The sequence below is a fragment of the Microtus pennsylvanicus genome, chromosome 7 (assembly GCF_037038515.1).
Source record: "Microtus pennsylvanicus isolate mMicPen1 chromosome 7, mMicPen1.hap1, whole genome shotgun sequence".
NCBI lineage: Eukaryota > Metazoa > Chordata > Mammalia > Rodentia > Cricetidae > Microtus > Microtus pennsylvanicus.
The window spans coordinates 104,618,635-104,624,253 of record NC_134585.1 but is presented as its reverse complement, the minus strand read 5'-3'; the positions used below and the strand labels follow the sequence as shown (position 1 = coordinate 104,624,253).

The 5,619-nt window shown below is 33.5% G+C and overlaps 1 non-coding gene across 1 annotated transcript; it reads right to left on the bottom strand.

Moving 5' to 3' along the window:
* Positions 1-227: 227 nt before the first annotated feature.
* On the bottom strand, positions 228-335 carry LOC142855238 (U6 spliceosomal RNA). Its single transcript, XR_012911493.1, has one exon. It is a non-coding gene; the product is annotated as a U6 spliceosomal RNA (small nuclear RNA).
* Between the last annotated feature and the right edge of the window lie 5,284 nt (positions 336-5,619).

Here is a 5,619-nt window from a genome sequence, read left to right as displayed (position 1 = left end):
CTCCTTGGCAATGTCCTCTTCCATCTCCTCATCCACTTCAAAATTAATTTTAATCTTGTTCTTTTGTTTTCAGTAATTTTATCCTCTTTATCTACCTCTTCTATTTTGCAATTTTTAAAGAACAAGTTGGAAGTGAAAAGTCAGCAGAATAATCTTAAGTCTTCACTTTCATGTTTGTACTTCTCTGCGTTTGCTAATGCCTTTCTTATTGAACTTATTTTTCTTATAAAAGTACAGAGTGCTTCATGAATTTGTGTGTCAAATTTGTGCAGGAGCCATGATAATCTTCTCTGTATCATTCCAATTTTAGTATATGTGTGTCAAAGTGAGCACATAAGTAATATTATAAATCCATTCTATTTTAGCAGGCATTAAAACATGAATAATATAATAGAAGATGTGTATGTTTTAATGTGAATTGCTCTTATCTCACATTTCCACTACAGACTGAAATATCTCTTATTCCTTATTATTTAAATTCAATCCTAGGTTAATCAATTTTTTCCTAAGTTTTTATTCACACTAAATTTACCACATATTTTGCTTCTAAGTAATTTTTTATCTGTGCCCAAAGAAATATTTTCCTTATATGTGAAAAGTTATGATGCTGTAGACTCATTTGGATGCTCTCTTTTGCTTTACTAAATGACTTAAAAATAGAAAGATTCATAGTGTCAAAATAGTTCAGAAGCTAGTTCACAAAATGAAACACTTAAGAAATTGATGTCTTAAAGTAGAAGTGTATCTAAGAATCAGAATAACAGCGAGCATGGCTTCATAACCCTAAGTGTGCAGCACTGTGGTGCATACCTTGGTAGTAACCAATAACTCTCTAAATGAATTTAAGACCTGCTCACCATGCAGAAAACCATGTCTGATACTGGACACCTACCACAGGAATCTGAAGGTGAAGCCATGGATCTTAGAGAAGAACCTACCACACTCTTTTTACTAAGCCAGCATAGTTCCTCACACTCTAAATATTTGTCCTAATACCCAAGTGTATAAGGAGTATAAGTGAGAAACAAGTGTAGTTTTCACTCTTCAACAAGGACACTTTTCTATGCAACAGACAGAGACCAGTGTAGAAAACCACAATAAATAAATAAATGCAGTGTTGTGCAGTCTAGTTCCACTGGAAAAATATACAAAGCAACTCCAACACCTACGGCTCAGAGATCACTGAGGAAAGGGACAGGATGACGATACAAGCTAGAGAAAGAAGGAGTTTGCTGTGATATTGTGTTTCCTAGGAATGTTAGAAGATATACCCATAGAGTCTCAGCAGCATGACTGCCAAAGCATGAGCTTAAGAAGGACAACAATATACACTCCAAAATGGAATGGAGAAAGCATAGGCAGCCTCAACCCTCGACACAAAGAACTTCAGACAACTAAGGAATGCTGAGAGTAGGAAAATAGAAATAGTTTTCCCCAGAGAAGACAATGCCAGTTGATTAGCCAGTACAATATGATCAGCACTGAAAATATACATACAAATAACATTACACAGACTAAGCAGTATATACTTGCATACTTAGGGATGTGTGTGTGTGTGTGTGTGTCTGTGTATGCGTTCCTGCACGTGTGTGTGTGAAAAATTAATTTTAAAAGGATGTGAATTAGGAAGAAAGCAAGAGGAATGGGAAAGGAACAGGATGTAATATATATTATAATTTCCAAAAGTAAAATAAACAATTTTAAAAGAGAAAAAAAAATGTCACTTAAAAAAATAGAGTTTTAGATTTCTGTCTTTTGGGTAGAAGTATTTGAATTTTATTGTAGTACCTCCTTTTCTTTTTCTGTGAAATTTATACCACTTTTTAAAAATTTGTCCTCACTCTCAATTAACTGATTAAGAACAACATATTCACTTATACTTAATTAGAGGTCAACTTTTGTTCCTCTTTTGCTCAACAACAAACAACAAAACTCCAAAGTTACACTTTAACAAGTTTGTGGTTTTAGGCATCTATAGGTTTTCTAGCATGTTTGAATCATCTTTTAGTGCACTGTGAATATGAGCGTGACTTTTTTTGAGTATATTTAAGAAGTAGAAAATGACTAAAAATCATTACAGTGATTTCTTTACAAAATCTCAATTTAATGAGCGATTACTGTGACTATAATAATATTATTAATAACACAATGTACAACATTTTAAAATATATTCACCAGGATGTAAAAATCAAGATGCTTTTTTGTCTTTTGATCTGAAGTTGTGAAAGGTGTTCTGGCATCTTGTCCCCGCGTTGAAAACAGCAGGGTTAACTAGAGGCTGGATAAAAATATTTCATAATTTCCACCTACACAGTTTCCACCAGGGCACCATCAAAGTCAGATTTGACCCTGTGTCATCACTCTTTTAAAGACTCGCTGCAAAGGGACAAAAATCCTCTAATAAGTGTCCAGTGACTTGCAGTTTAACCCTTTGCCAGGTGGATCTCTGCTGTATAATGTAATGGAATCATATCAAACAGAACAAAGAATCCATAGCTAGACATACCTGTTTGCCAGTTCAAATACTTGGTTAGATTTATTTTCAGTTCCTTTCATGGAAAGCTGGAGAGATCTAGAAGAAGCTGGCTAGTGCATTGTTAATTCCCTACATCTTTATTGCAATGCCAACACTGTTTATGCCATTTTTATTTCTCCAGGTCCTTGTTGTGGTAGTGACAGCTGTTATGGCTGCTGGGGCCACTTTCCTTTTTCGCTTTTCCATGACTAAAAGGGCATGAAGCAGCTGTTGTTCCTTCTAAGACTGAAGAAGGGATCAGTTTGGGGAGGCACAGAAAGGGTTGGGAAAGTATCTCTCCTTGAGGAAATGAGAGCATTTTTGTTCAAAAAGCTGAGGACCTGCTGGATGCTGTTTGTTAAGCTGCAATTCCAGCACAAAAGGAATTCATAGTAAGACTCTGCCCCACTACACAAAATAAATAATAAAATATAAAAGCTCACTACTTTCTTGAGTAAATAATGACCCATTTCTCAAATGAAAATATTGCTGATTGCTTACAGCATTTAAGCACATGTTTTGAATGTGCAAGCTTGAAGAATAGTGTTTGCTTCCCATAGTTCTGGAAGCATCAAAATTTCTTTGTACTCTGTCTCATATCTTTTCTGCACATATATTATACATGTCTCTACACACGTAAAGAGTATAAATGATCACTTGCAGGGTGGTATGATGGATCAAGGTACCAGATGACATTTTTGTACCCAGAATAATAATTTTTCTTCCCATTCCAATATAAATCAGCTTTTGCTTGATATAAGTGAAATTTCATGCTTTGTACCATTTTATACTATTGATTTTCAGAGCCTGATCTCTCTTCGCTTTAGGGACACTCCACATCAATTGCAAACTGTCAACCGAGTTTCCAAAATATTGCGTTCTTTCATTGAATATATCGTACAGAAACATCAGCTTGGGAAAATAATAGAGACTGTGGATTCTCTCCCTGCTTTGAGAGTTGCTGCAAACATGCTAGATTAAAATGGCTGCAGTAAAGTACATGTCTTTTCAACAACATTTTTTCCCAGTGGATCACTAGTGTTCAAATTTTTCAGAAGAGTTGCATTTAAAGTTCACTAAGACAAATATTCAAAGTTTTTTTTTAAGGTTTTTTGCAGTGTATCTCATCATTACTTTCAGAATATCTTATGCCTCCCCATGTAGGTTTATTTACACATATTTTTCTTTATGTAATGCATCACTTTGGAAATAAATTATATCCTCATACTCAGGCTGAGTGAACCGAATCTCATAGAATTGTGGGACTCACTTATAAGATCATATCATATACTCTGTAAAAAGAAGGACTGGAATTTACATCTGGACTTCTACCTACATAATGTTTTTCTATTCCATATTCTAGCTGTTTTGTTCTCCTAATGCTTTTTAATGATTATGAAAGGAAATAAGAAAAATGGAATTTATTATGGTCTCATTCTTAAAATTAACTTTTATATTTTGAACACAATAAAAAGTTGAATGCATTATTTTTAGGATTTCAATAATACTAGAAATAAGCATACAAATAGCCAGCTTACTTTTTCACAAAGTTCATAAAAATATACAATACTTGGTGTTATTTACAGTCACAACAAGGAAGCAAAAGTTGAATCTTTTTCTATAGTAAATAATACCTGAAAATATTTTAAAGTATTATATGTAAGACCTTGAACTATGAAGCTTTTAGAAGATAAGGAAAATTCTTTGGGATACTATAATTGGTAAGATTCAGGATTTTTAAAATAAGTCCCTAAAATAGTGGTTCTCAGCCTTCCTAATTCTTCAGCCCTTTATTACAGCTTCTCATGTTGTGATGAGTCCCAACCATAAAATTATTTTGGTTCTATTTCATAGCTTTAATTTTACTACAGTTATAAATTGTAATTTAAATAGTTAATAAGCAACTTCCAAGGTGGTCAAGTACCACAGGCTGAGAATTACTACTCTAAGATCACAGCAAAGAAAATAAAAATAGACACATGAAATTACATAAAACAATTTCAACATGTTGAAGGGGATGACAGACAGAGTGCCATGCTTCCAGTGGATGAGAGAAAATAATGAATTGAAATTGAAAATATGTAAAGAACTCTTAATCTTAGAAAGCTAAGTAAAAAATAGACAAAAGATTTAAACAATCAGTTCTTAAAACCAGATATACAGATGATCCACAAAAAATTAAAATCTACGAAATATCACAAATCATAAGGGAAATGTGAATCAAGGTCACAATAAAATATTATCACAGCCTATAAAGCATGACTCTCATCACACAAATAAAAGATAAAAGCAACTATAAGAATACAGAAAAATAGAGACCATTGCCTAATGTTGGTGAGAATATGCATCAGTTGAACTTTCATTGAAAACATTTATTAAAACTAGAAGCAACATAAGAATCATTAAGCCAAGTAATGGTATGGATTTGAAGTGTGTCACATTGTATTCCCACTTGCCCTGTAGGGTGTTTATAATACTAAGAAATGAAAACCATAGTTCTCATTAGCTAATGGATGACCAAAGAAATCTGTGCATGTTCACAGTGGATTCCTCACTTTTTCTTTCCCCATTTATGATTAATAAAATGTAATACAAACTTTATAAAATGAAATTCTTATGGATTTCTCCTTAGAAGTTCAGGAGATCACTTTTTGAATTCCAGTGAAGTCATATATTCAAAGAGAAATACATACATAAAAACTGGGACAAAATATTAAAATAATTTTGGAGAGCCAATAGCATATGTCTATGTATAGAGTAAATATTGTGTCTGTGTACATGCAGAGAGATTCAGATCAGTTTGTTGCTTCAGGTTATGGTTTCCTCACTCTTGGAACTATATTGGGGTTCCTACTTTACAACTTCATGCCTCACCTCACCTCACCTCGCCTTGCCTCTTTTCTTTCCACCTTCTCTTTCTTTCCTCTTTTTCTTCCCTCTCCTACCTCCTCCTTTCTTCTTCCCTCCCCTCTCCTCTCTTCTGCTCTTTTTCTTTTACAACCACCTTTAAAATATATTTGAAATATACTTCACTGGAAGTAATTGCCAAGAAGAAAGATAAACTATCTTAACAATAAACACTCCAACAAACAAGCAAGATATCA